Source organism: Melozone crissalis, unplaced genomic scaffold (assembly GCF_028551555.1).
Source record: "Melozone crissalis strain CALT ecotype California unplaced genomic scaffold, PUWL_Pcris_2 ptg000139l_1, whole genome shotgun sequence".
In the NCBI taxonomy this organism is placed as follows: Eukaryota; Metazoa; Chordata; class Aves; order Passeriformes; family Passerellidae; genus Melozone; species Melozone crissalis.
In genome coordinates, this window is record NW_026535912.1 from 6,414,910 (window position 1) to 6,428,879 (window position 13,970).

At 47.3% G+C, this 13,970-nt stretch overlaps 1 pseudogene; it reads left to right on the plus strand.

The window, feature by feature from the left end:
• Positions 1 to 7,224: 7,224 nt before the first annotated feature.
• LOC128948615 (serine/threonine-protein kinase pim-1-like) lies at positions 7,225 to 13,292 on the plus strand (annotated as a pseudogene).
• The last annotated feature ends 678 nt before the right edge of the window (positions 13,293 to 13,970 follow it).

A 13,970-nucleotide genomic window follows, 5' to 3' on the forward strand; every position in this document is an offset into this window, starting at 1 on the left:
ACAGTCCTTTATTCCTCAGTTCGTACTTGGTTCTTCAAATCCAGGGTTGATGTAAACATTGTCGTGGATGCTGTTACGAACTGGAGAACCAGAAGATGGTGGGCGTGGATCTCGTGTTAGTGCCTTTATTATCCTCTGGTTCCAGGACGTTTTCTTCTGTATCTCTCCCTTTAAGATGCTGTAAACGAACCAAATTGCTAAGAATACAATTAGTAAGATTATCACGCTCTCAATGATAGATTTTAATCCATGAACTCACATTCCACCCTAATCTATTAAAAATTTTTCCTAACCAACTTGTAGCCAAATCCTTTTGCTCTTCTTGTGCTTCATGCTCTATTTGTTTCAACTGATTGATGTCACATTCAACATCTGCAGTTACATTTGGGATATGAACGCAACAATGATCAACTTGTCCCTTTAAGAATCCACATACTCCATGCTCTTTCAGGAGTAACATATCTAGGGCCAATCGATTTTGTGATCCCTTCACTTAATTTTTGTGGTGGCTTGTAATTGTATATTTAATTCTTTAAATCCTTCCCAGGTGACTCTTGCCAGTCTACCTACCTGACCTGTAAGTTTGTACAGCATCTCTCTGCTCTTATAGTTTGCTATAGGACCAAGCAATGACTCTAGGGCCCATCCAAATTTCACTCCACTAGAGGGTTCTTGCCAAATGTCATCTGGATTTTCATCGTCTAGAACTTCTCGTCTTGCTCTTATCTGCAGAAGTTCATGTTTTCCATTAAATGGGGACTTTTTCCAAATTGGACATAAGGTTGGGAGGCCTAAAGTATTCTCCTTTACTTTCCCGTCTACAGGCAGATATGTTGTCCAGGTACCATCACTTGCTGCCCATACAAATTGTCCTGGACCTCAGACTGTAACCCTGGTACACCCTATAATTACTCTATAATTCACTCTGCCTTGTTTATGTTTGATCCCTCTGCAAGCACAACCAATTTGTAGGGCTATTGTCAGGGGTGGCATCTGCTTTATCTCTACATCATCTGAAGTGCAGTTTAAAGTTTTATTACATGTCCACCAACTTACTTTGTCTGCCCTCGTTCTGCTACTAGTGTCAGTGTTCGTTATTGCTGGATCTGTTTCATTCTCAGGGCCTTCCCACTTAATACACCAAGGGGTTTTTGCCACATATTGGAATCTTTGAAGAATACTCACACACCACACACTGTCCCAAGGTTCTATCTGATCTTTCCTATCCTTGGCCTCACATTTCCATACAAGAGTGGTTTCTGTAACTTGCCTCGATTCGGGTACCTGTTTACATGTAATTGTTTTGTTCTTTTGCATTTCAGGTAGTTTTGATGTTATGATTCTCCAATTTACTGGGTCTCCTGCTGTCTTTGGCATTGGCAGACAGGCAGTTATTCGACTGGTGTTTTGCATTTTGGCAAAATCTTTGACTAATCCAATCATTACATTCTAAGCCCGAACTGCATTAGAAACCTTTATCACCTGTGTTTCTGTTTGTACCTCTCTCTTCATTCTAGAATGAAGAATGGTTAGTCGATCATTTTGCACTCCACATCCCAAAGATATTAATAACCATAACATTAGCACAATTACTGATAGCATTCTGAAAGCAATTAAACACATCTTATCTGCAGCCTTTGTTCATTCCAGAGTTTATACAGTCTGTGATCCAGGATGGACTTTCTTCACTCAGGTATAGTGAATCCAGGGGTCCACACCGGCTACTTTGACTGCTGTAAAGGTGGTCAGTAGTACCTGATGGAGTCCACTCCACTTTTCTTTCAGCGGTTCCTTGTTCCAGTTCTTGATGTACACCTCATCTCCTGGATGTATGTTATGGACTGGGTTCTCGAGAGTCAGTGGTCTATTCCACACGAGGATACTCCAGAGCCGAGCTAAAGTTTTCCCAAGAGACAGAACATAATTATACACTTCCTGCTTTCCTGTGATGTGTACATTAGGGTTCAGGAGATTCATATGGTTTCCCATACAATATCTCATAAGGACTGACTGACATCCCACTCCTAGGCTTTATCCGAATCCTCAACAGTGCTATTGGCAAAGCCTGGGGCCACTGCAATTTGGCTTCTTGGCATATTTTACTGGTTTGCCTTTTTAGTGTCTGATTCATCCTCTCTACCTGTCCACTTGACTGGGGTCTCCATGGTGTGTGTCGGTCCCAATTTATCCCTAGCAATCTACTTACCTCTCTTACTACTGTAGCTATGAAATGGGGTCCCCTATGTGATTATACCCCTAGGAGTACCCCGAATCTGGGAATAATCTCCTGTAGTAACCACTTAACTGTTTCCTTTGCTTGGTTTGTGCGACAGGGAAGGGCTTCTGGCCACCCAGAGAATGTGTCAACCCCCACTAACAGGTATTTGTATCCTCGAGTCCTTGGTAGTTCTACAAAATCTACCTGCCAATAGTCTCCTGGCTCTATTCCTACCCGAATTCTTTCTAGCTGTGCTTGTCGCCTGGCCACTGGGTTGTTTTTCAAGCAGATATCACATTTTGACATTACTGATTTTGCCATTGTTAACATCCGTACTGAAATTAAACTCTGCTTTAGCAATTTTACCAATGCCTCTGCTCCCCAGTGACATTCATTATGTTTAATTTATAGAACTTCTCTCATTATCAAGGGGGGTACCACTATTTGTCCTTGTGCAGTCACATACCATCCCTGTGAATTCTTTTGTGCATTTAGCAAATGTGCCAGTCTCTCATCTTCTACTGAATATTTTGGTTTTGGAGGCAAATTGAATTGGGATACATTAAGCTTCAAAGGTATCAATGCCATTGTTGTTTGTACCTCTCGAGCAACCTGTCGGGCTGCCCAGTCTGCCTTTCGATTTCCCTCACAGATTTTGGAGTTTCCTGATTGGTGTGCTTTGCAGTGTATGATTGCCACTTGTTCAGGTTTTTGCACTGCCTTTATCAATTGCAGGACTGCATCCTGATGTTTAATGTGCATACCCCGAGAAGATAACAGTCCTCCTTCTTTGCATAGTGCTCCGTGTACATGCACCACTCCAAAAGCATATTTTGAGTCAGTCCACATACTTACCTTTTTCCCTTCACTTAATTCTAGTGCCCTGGTTAAAGCAACCAGTTCTGCCTTCACGGCAGATGTATTTGGTGGTAATGCCTTTGCCTCCACTGCTGTATTGACTGTTGTTACTGCATATCCAGCGTATCTGGTTCCGTTTTCCACGAAGCTGCTCCCATCTGTAAACAGCTCCCACTCAGGCTGCTCTAGTGGGATATCTTTCAGGTCTTCTCTTGCTGAATGGGTGTACTCTATTACTTCTACACAGTCGTGTTCTAATGGGCCTTGTTCAGTTGTGGTACCTAGGAACAAAGCTGGATTCAAAAGGTTAGTTGTTTTTAATGTGACATCCTGCTCAGTCAGGACTACATGGAATTTCATCATCCTGCTGGGAGATAGCCAATGGCCCCCCTTTTTTTCTAAGACAGTGGTTACCATGTGTGGTACATAGACATCTATGTGCCTTCCCATAGTAAGTTTCCTGGCTTCTTGTATCAGGATCACAGTAGCTGCGACTGCCGGCGGACATGGGGGCCACCCGGCACTTATGTTGTCGAGTTGTTTGGAAAAGTAGCCCACCAGCCTTTTCCAGCTTCCCAGATGTTGGGTCAGGACTCCCAGTGCTAGGCGCAGCCTTTCATGTACAAACAACTGAAAATCTTTAGACAGATCAGGTAACCCTAATGCTGGAGCAGTTGTCAGTGCTTCCTTTAATTTTAGGAAGGCTTCTTTCTGTGGTTGCCCCAGGTGAATGGCTGCATCTTCTGAGCTTCATACAGGGGTTTCGCAATCAGTCCACAGTCCATGATCCACAAGCGACACCATCCTGCCATCCCGAGGAAGACTCGCAGCTCATGTAAATTCTGGGGCTCTGGAATAGCACAAATAGCTTGGATATGGTTAGTACCTAGTTTTTGTTGCCCTTGTGAAATTTAAATCTCAATGGTTACCTTTATACAGGTTACTTTTTCTTCTGTAGCTATTAGTATATCATCAACATACTGCAACAATAAGTATTGGTCTCTTGGTACTAGCCCATTTTCGGTCCAAATCTCCAGTTCCTTTGCCAGTTAGTTTCCAAATAGGGTCGGCGAGTTCTTGTCGTGTCCAGGTGAGCTGGGTCTTTCTTCTGTTCCCTGGGTTTTCCCACTCAAAAACAAACAGTTTCCTACTTTCTTTCTCAAAGGGTATGCAGAGAAAGGCATCTTTTAAATCAATTACAGTAAACCACTTATAAATCCCCTTTACGGATGTTAGCAATTTGTGAGAATTTGTTACCACTGGATAAATGTCCTTTTTAATTATTGCTCTCAAATCCTGCGCTAACCTATATTCAGATATTTGTTTTCTTTACTGGAAATATTGGTGGATTAAATTCTATTCTATATTTGTGGTGAGTTCTTGAACCTGTTCCACAGGTTCAGCTAGTTATATTCTCCTAACACCATGGCTTTGGCAGCGTTTCCCTGCTTGAACTGATTGCCCTGGTCAAACTGGTTATTCAAGCTTGGACAATTTCACTTCCAATGCCCCTCCTGCTTACAATACACACATTGATTCAGGCTTAACCTTTGTGTGACTGGTCTCTTACCGCGGATATTCCTGTTACATCCCCTGAAATTTGGGTCACCTTCTCCTTGTATTACTGCCAATAGATTCTGCTGCTGTCTGTTACTAGCTTCTTTTTCCCGTTTGCTATATGCCATCCAAGCAACCTCAAGTAACTTATCCAAATTCCTTAATTCTTCCCCCTCTGATTTTTCCAATTTTCTACGAATGTCATCCTGTGATTGGCCCAAGAATATGAGAGTGAGCTGAACCTTTGCTTGCTCTGTATCCATTTGGAGGTCTGTATATTTCCTTGCTACCTCCTTAAGCCTTTCCAAAAACGCAGTGGGAGATTCCTTCTTTTCCTGTCGAACCTCATATAGTTTGGACCAATTTATAGTTTTGGGCACAGCGTTCTGAACTCCTATTTGGATCCACTCTTGATATTTACATAATTTCCTCATATCGCACAATAAATTAGGGTCACAATTTGGATACTCAATTGGGAAATTCACATCTAAATTCCCTGTTACTAGCCCATATCTAATATCTTCTCTTGCCCTCTCTTTGGCTGCCTTAAGTACCATTTCTTTTTCAGTAGAATCCATCAGAGTATCTAATATTACTTGTATGTCATCCCAGTCAGCATTTTGAGTTTTCATAACCATTTTTACTACGCGTGCCATTTTATCAGGATTTTCTCTATAAGTTCCGGCTGACTGTTTCCAAATAACTAAGCCTGCAGCGGAAAAAGGAACTTTTACAAATACTGGCCCTTCCATTCCGACACCTTGTTGTAAGGGGGCAATCACAGTCCGTTTTTGTTTGCTTATGCCTTTTCTATGCACAACTGGGGCGAGCTTTGACCGACTCCGGGTTCTGTGGGCAACTGGGGTCACTGATTCATTACCATTGCTATCTTTTTCATTCGCATACCTCTTTCTCCTTTCTATCACAGTTAGGTTTTGCTCATCTTCCGAGGAAGAGGGACCGGGTGATGATGGGAGAGGAGGATAAAGAGGGAAAGGTGTACTAGACGAGACGGGCTCAGGACTAGGTGGGTGAGGAGCAGGTAGTGGGATAGGGACAGGTGAAACAGGTGAAACAGGTGGGATAGGGTTAGGTTCTCTTGTAGCATTCTTAGCTCCTATTGGAGCTACTTGTAATTCAACATCTGTATAATTTTCCCTACTCAAGCTTTCTTTCAATGCCAAGTGTTCTAAACAACGTTCCTCACAAACCCCACACTTTGCAGATGTTTTAACCACTAATAATCCACATTCATCCTGCCATTCTGGCTTTCCCTGTAAATAGAAAACCAGATCAACATATGGGACTTCATCCCATTTTCCTTCTTGTTTACAAAACGACATTAATCGCGAAATAGTGTTATATTGCAGAGTACCGTATTTTAGCCATTTTTCGCCATTCTCCAAGGCATATTCTGGCCACCATGAATTACAGTAATCAATCAACTTAGTTTTACGTAATTCTTCCCCAAAGTTACCCTGTTTCCAATGTGCTAATAAGCACCCCAAAGGAGAATTTTGCGGGATAGGGGTGTTACTGCCCAAAATCCCTTTAAATTTCTCCATTTCAATTACACCACAAATGCTGAACCCGCAATGCTTTTGTGATTGTCTTATGGAACGGCGCCTAGGCTTGTACCACCAGGAATTCCTTTAGCCCAACCAAGCGTAGCTTTTGCTGTGTCTTATTTGGCAGGCATCCAAAACCAAACCAAAGTAAAAAAAGCACCTTACCTTTCTCCTGGGGACGTTGTGAGCGGCAGGAGCGGTCGCGGCCAATGGGCTCCCCAAGAATCCCTCGGTGCCGGCTGGAGCGTGATCAAGTCGCGAACTCGCTCAGCAGCACTCACAACGGTTCCATCTGGGTCGCCAAAATGTTAGTGCTCAAAAACACATACTCACGTAGGGATTATATGTGGTGCTTTTTATTCAAGAGCTCTGGGAATCAGGGTATTACCCAAATTTGATTCCAACCATACATCCAAAATGATCATGTTTTTATACTCTATCTTTATATAACTTTCATGTTAATTATTAAACTTATATTGTTCTATTGTATACATAAATTTAGCCCCTCTCTGAATTTCCAACATATTTTCTCATTATTCTTCTTCTGGTTATATAGTAATTATATTTAATTACTAAACAATCATCACATCTAACAATTATGTACTTTATCATACTGCTTACGCAGGTGCAGTTGATCTGGGAAAGCACAAAGCCTAACATTTTAGATTCTATCTTTAACTTTTCCCAGAGCTCCACTATCATGGAGAGAGCTGATGTGGCTAGCAAAGGAGCAGGTGCAGTGTCCTCTTGCATCTTTGTGCTGTAGGTTTTTGAACTGATAGAAAGGAATGGGCCCCCAAAACTGCAGAAGCCCAGGCACCACTCGGCTCTCCTGCACAACTTCCTCCACTGCTGCCTGCAGGCAGACGAGGACAGGCGCTGCTCTGCCCAGGAACTCCTGCAGGTAAGAAAAAGCAAAGGGGCAAAAAGCCCTATCAGCTGAGGACACCTGCATGAAGGGATGAGGAGGAGTGTGGGCCACGTGGCGCAGACAGCTCCCAGGACAGGAAGGTGCAGGGGGACATGCTGCCCTCGGTGCTCTTGGTGTGTCTTCCTGGTAGCCAGGGAATCCTGCTTGAGCCCATGAGGATGGGTCCTGGAAAGTAAGAGTTCCTTTCTTTGTTCTTTTTCTTCTGGGCAGCATCCCTTTGTGACCTCAGGCCATCCTGCCTCCATCCTGGCTGCTCTGATCATTTCAGCCAAGCAAGTGCAGGAAGACTGGAGAGGAGACACCTGCACCTGAGGAGACCCTTATGCCCCGCCAGCTGAGAGGAGGGAAAAGGGGATGTGTCATCTTGAGGCAGAGCTTCAGCCATCCCCCAAGTATTAAGAGGAGCTGTGCCCTAGATAGGAAATGTGACATTTTTCATATTTGCTCAGTTTAGGTCTTAGGTTAGGTTAGGTTAGGTTAGGTTAGATTACGTGTGTGTTAGGTTAGGTTAGGTTAGGTTAGGTTAGGTTAGGTTAGGTTGGGTGTGTTAGGTTCCATTTAAAACTCTGTTGTTTTTTCTTTCTCAAAAAGATGAACGTTTAAAAAATTAGGAAATATAGGGATCAACTTCTAAGGACTATGGTGCTGTTGGCACACTATATACAGCCACAAACGGAATGGGACACTCTGAATCAGTGTCATGAGCTGTTTATTTCAAACATCAGTCTCAGTACATTGTTAGGACAATGGAGACAGGATATGTTTACAGCTCGCTGATTCAAATGGAATGCCAAGGAAACGTCACATTACAGGGTAGCATAAAACCCTCTCAGCCTAAGTTTCAGCCAATCACACATAGAGCAAAACATATTGACAATAATTCTATCCAATCATATGAAACACACGTAACAGTAGTTAACAAAATAAGGACTTATTTTCTAACACAATGGCTCGTTTATGAGAGACAAAGCACAGAGGCTCATTCATACTAACCTTCTAAAGATATACATTAAATAAACTTGTTGCAACCTATAAGGGTAAATCACAGGGGCTTATTGTTCTATTTCTCATGTCTGCTCTACTGCTTAGAAAACTTTTTGCTGTATTAGCAATGTTCACAAATCTGCTGTCTGAGGCCTGTCTTTTTTACCACTTTCTCAAAACCCTCAAATTTTATGAATCCCAACATTTGGAACATAGATAGCTTAGATAATAGAGGATTGTTTAGCTTAGAGTAGAGTGTTGTTAATTTAGGGAAGCTCTGAGGTATCTTTTAAGTAGAAACGAAAGAATTGTCATAATAAGAATTAAGCTGTGAGAGGAAAAGCTGGGCTGCAGCCCAACTGGAGCCTGCAGGTGCTCCAATCTGTCAGCCTGAACAGGCCACCTGCAGGACAGAAGGATGAAGATGGAGAAGTGGCGAGGGGATACTTTGTTTCAGCCCGAGTGCCAATAAAAGTCTAAAATATCCAGAGTGTTGTAAGACTCCCTTCCTTGCCAGGCTGTAGCTAAGGGGACAGTCCCTTTCAGAGGCCCAAAGAACATAGTGAGGTAAGCAGCTTTGCTTGCCTGAAGTGTGGAATGCCCGTGGGAAGCTGAGAGACTTGCGGGTAATGAACGCCAGGAGATGAGCTCACATTCAGGACAACACTAGGAGGCAGATGTGCAGTCCTTGCTGGGCCTCTTGTCTTGGAGATGTCAGGGTGATCAGCAGCAATCACCATTTGGTTCCCACCCTCCTCTCACTATGTCACCTATGGGATGGAATGGCATTGTCATAGCGGCTTCTGGCCCTTCCTCCCTGATTCTCTTTTCCTCCCTTTTCAACCCAGAGTCCCAGGGCCCATCTGGGCCAGCCTCATCCCCCACGGGTGTGTGCAACCACCAGGGCCTCCTCAGAGCCCCATTCCCACTCTGCTGCTTCCTTGGCCTTTTCCCACATCTGGGCCAGCCTGCTGTTGCCAGCTGTTGGGCACACACACACACAGCATACCACACCTATCAGGGAGCAATTTGATGCAGGAGCCCCTGCTAACCACGGCTCACCAGCCCGGCACTTTTCCCACCCAGCTGTGGCTCCATATGGACTCCATCTGCTGGGATACCCACTGTGAGGGACTGCTCAGGGCCTGGATGCTCCTTGAATGGTGCCCACAGGCCTGATTTCCACACCTCCCCATTCCTCCTACCCCTAAGGCTGCCTCAGCCTTCTAAACACAATTTTTCTTACTCTAATGGCTTCCTGTGCTTTACCGCATACTGTAAGCAGGAGTACACAGTTTTGATTGTCTTTAATCTAGAATTAATAAAAAGAAGTTGGAAGTGCTACAAGAATTTGTCATTTCAAATTTGAAGCAACTGCAAAAAGTAGAGAAGCTTTCTGTGCAGCTTTTCAGTGAATTTAAAGTCTCCTTCCTCTTCACTCACTTTCAGCATATCTGTTGATTTTCCTTTGCTGTCATCTCTTAAGCTTCATCACTTGTCTATGGATTTGTAAAAACACCCTGAAAACCCAACCCAAATTTACTATCCTTTGTATTTCTCCTCTTCTGGAAAAGCTGAGGCTCCTGTGATCTTCTCCTGTGATCTAAACTGTGATTCCCATCTTGGCTCTGGCTAAGAGCAGAACAAATGGAATTTGTTACCTGCTAGTAAGATCTGCTAGCAAAGGTCACAGTTAGAGCTAAGCATGATGCTTCTCTCCCTCCGTTGAATACACATCTTTGTGTCTAGGCCTGGGGATTTCCAGGAGCACCTGGAAGCTACTGCCAAGGACAAAAGTCTCACTCTTGCTGGTTTGGACATGGATTTTTTGGTAGGATTTTGATCTACATCTACAGTGGCCTACAGGAACTGGATCTTTGACACAAAGTGCCTTCAAGCAACATTTCAAAGCATAGTGGGCAATGAAGTCCAGATACTAATGAGTTGTGGTTTGCTTGAACTCTGTGTAACATCTGGTACAATATCCCAAAACATGTCATTTTTGAGTGTTTCAGGCATTTAAAATTCAGGCTTATTCTTGTCAACACTTTTCTTTCCTCCCTTCAGAAATCTGCATGCCCAGGTACTAATTTCTTTCTCAGTTTGTTGACAAGTTACCTGTCAGATAATACTTGTTTCTTGACCCAGAGATGGGGCAACTGTCGCCATTAGGCCAGACGTGAAATACACATGTGATCAGGGTACGAGAAGAAAAAAGTTTTTTTTATTTTGCGTGTTCTCTGGCTTATACGCTCTTAACCAAGTGTGATCTTAAGTCCGCCGCTTGCCTTGGCTTGCAGGTGGCCATCAAGCGAGTGTCCCAGGAGCGCATCTCGGAGTGGGCGCGGCTGGTGAGTGAGCGGGGCCAGCGGGAGGAGCCGGCGGGGCGTGCCGGGCGAGGCCCGGCAGGGCGGCAGCGAGGGCAGCAAGCGCAAGCGTGGAGTGAGTGGAGGCCGCGCAGCGCCCCGGGCCAGGCCATGGCGAGCTGTGGCGGGGCCGGGCAGGGGCTGCCCGAGGTGCGGTGCAGCATCGGCCCCGCTGACGGCATTGCGGTCCCCCCGCAGTGCAAGGGCGCCCTTGTGCCCCTGGAGCCGGCGCTGCTGTGGAAGGTGTTGCGGCCTGGCTTCCGCGGCGTCATGCAGCTCCTGGACTAGTTCGAGGTGCCCGAGAGCTTCGCGCTGCTCATGGAGCATCCGCAGCGCTGTCAGCACCTCTGGTACTTCCTGCACGAGCGGCGGTTCCTGACGGAGGCCATGGTGCAGGGGCTGCTCCGCCAGGTGCTGGAGGCCGTGTGGTGCAGCAGCAGCCGGGGTGTCCTGCACCGCCACATCAAGGCTGAGAACGTCCTCATCTACCTGGCCACAGGTGAGGCGAAGCTTATCGACTTTGGCTGCAGCACGATCCTCCAGGACACGTTCTACACCCAGATGTCAGGTGAGCCCAAAGCCGGGGGCCCAGCAGGGCAGCAAAGTTCCCCCCTCGGCTGGCAGAGGGGGAAGAGGGAGGGAAGGAAGGAGGGAGGGAAGGAGGGGGAATCCTTCTTCAGCCAGCTGTAGCCAAGTTGCTTTTTGGCAGGGCAGGGGCTGGCTGTTGTGGAACGGGAGCTGGCTGGGAGGGAGGGAGTAGCATGGGCCTGATGAGCTGCGCCTATGTCCCATAGGAACATCAGAGTACAGCCCACTAGAGTGGATCCTCTTTGGCTGCTACCATGGCCAGCCAGCCACCATCTGGTCCCTGGGCATCCTGCTCTATGAGCTGGTCTGCAGGCACCTTCCATTCCACACCAATGAGGACATCGTCCGGGACCAGCTCTTCTTCCCGCCACGGGTGTCTCAAGGTGGGGATGCACCTTCAAGGCATGAGGGGAAGAACGGGATTGGGAGGGGCAGCTGGCGCATAAGCGTCCTACTCTTGCAGCTGGTGAGGAGTGGATCTCCTGGGCTCAGCTGGAGGAGGTGGCACCTGTGCCTCTGTGCTGGTGTCCTCTGCAAGAGAGGATCAATAGGAAGCTTTTGGCTGTAGCTCTGAGCACTCCTGGTGGCCTGGGCATTGTGGAATGTGGGAGAGCATGGACAGGAGCCCCTTCCTGCTGAGCGGCGGTTTCTGGTTTCTCTCCGCAGAGTGCCAGCACCTCATCAGGTGGTGTTTATGCATGGACCCCACAGACGGGCCATCACTGGAGGACCTTTTTGAGCATTCTTGGCTGCAGGAGCCCTGCCTGGCCCAGGAGACAGCAGAGATTCATCCCTGTGCACAGTAGGATCCAGGAGCCAGCATGTAGCAGCGGCACGCGTCTTGTGGCGCTGGAAGAAAACCCCAGAGCATTTCCCTGTGGCCACAGCGCTGAGGAGAGAGCGCAGCCGAGGAGATGCTTCCGCTGGTCCCCGTGAGCTGTGGAGGGAGCGGATCGATGCTGCCCATCCCATTGGAGAAGTGGTGGCAGTGCGGTGAAGGTGCCACAGACTGGGACAAGGGAAACATCCCCCTGCAGCTCAATGGCATCGTGACGTCCCCACAAGCTGAGGTACAGCTGGCATGTTCTTCTGGAGCACGACGTGGAGCTGGGAACACCATCCTGGAGCCCATTGTCTTTGGCTGTGGCCCCTGCCTGGAGGACACGCTCTGCGCCCCGATGGAATCAAGATGAGTCCCCAGCCGGCACCGGGGCGGGGGGATGCTGGTGCTCCCAGGCACGGCAGGGCTCGGCCTGGCCATGCACCGGAGGTTCCCCGCTCGGCAGCACTGGGGAATATTAATTGTTCCGCCGGCCGCTGAGCTGCTTTTTGGCGGGACACGGGACTGATGTTGTGGAAGGGAAGCCAGATCTTGGCCTTGCTGACAGCTTCTGCCAGCCAGCCTGGCACGGGCTGAGGTGGGGGCACCCAGCCTGACAAAAGCATCCATCCATGTGGATAGGGGCAGCAGAGGGGGCAAGTTCCGAAGCAGTGCCCCAGCTGGCCTGCTCTGCAGGCCCTTGAGGAAGGAGCGCCTTTATGGGTGGGAAAGGTGGGGAGTGCCTTTATGGGTGGGAAAGGTGGACAGATTTAATTCTCCCATGGAGTGGTCAGACCCTCCTCAGGCCCGTGAAACAGTGACAGGCTTTGTGCTTTTTCTTGTTTCCAGGTCTTGTTTTGAATTGACTTTAATGCAATTGTTCTTTGTTTTCCCCAGGAGGATTACACCTGGTGCCCGGACCGGACAGGGAAGCACCTGCAGCATCCGGGGAGCGCGTCCAGTGCCAGCGCTACCCCAGGGGCCAGGGTCTGCAGAGACAGCCCCTTCCAGAAGGATGAGGACCTGGTGCATGATTGGCTCCTCTCCTGGCAGCAGCTCTCCAGAGGTGGGCACCCGGCTCCACAGCTGGGCTGGCAGAAGGGCTCCGGGCAAGCAGCAGCGGGCACACGGGCATGCCGCTCCTGCAGCTGCTGAGGAGGTTGCTGTGCCCTGATTAAGCAGAGGAGGTGGAACGTTGCCTGCCCCACTGCCCTTCTCTAAAAACAGAGAATGGTTCGGGAGGTTTGGGCTCTGAGCACAGCCAGCAGCCTGGCCTGGGCACAGCCATGGTGGAACAGGGGGACAGGAGCCTGCTGTGACTGACCGTGGCTCTCTGGTTTCTCTCCGCAGGCTGCCACCACCTCATGCCATGGGAACAGCCCCGCTCGGCCTGCCAGGCTGAGAGGGCTGGAGGGTGGCCGGTGTTCATTTGCTGTCAAAAATAAATTGGGATTTTTTTGTCATCGTCATCATTGGAGAATTTCTTTCATCCTTTTCCAAGCTTTTGGCCTCCTGTGATAGATGGATGTGATTAGTTCTAACAAAATTGCAATTATTTCAATATTTTTGGAAAATAATTGGAAAGGTATATGTGATTAATGTTATGAAGAAAATGGGTTTCTTTGTAGATGATACCTGTGGGAAACAGGATACAGGAGATTGGAATGGCCTTGATGAACAAAATTTAGGAAGCCTCCCAAGTCAGAATTGGCATCAAGACAAAGTTAAGACAACTCCCAGGACAGGATCGGCCGTGACATGAATAACGCTGGGACAATTCCAGACAGGGAGTCTAAAATAGTGCTCTTATCTATAAAATAATGAGGCTTAATTGGAGCATAGTGCTTACTTACATAACACAGGACTTGGGGCACAGGCACAACCTGTCAAGTTATTCAGAGGACAGCGAGGAAGACTGTCAGCCTTCATCCAAGGAGAGCACCAAAGAGCCAGAAGCCCCCTTAGCCACAGCGGGAGCATGTGCTGTATGTGTGGTGATGTAGATTTCAGGAATTGGAAATAGGAGGAGATTTACAGGAAAATATTGATGAATATGTATTAGCACACAGTATATAAGCTG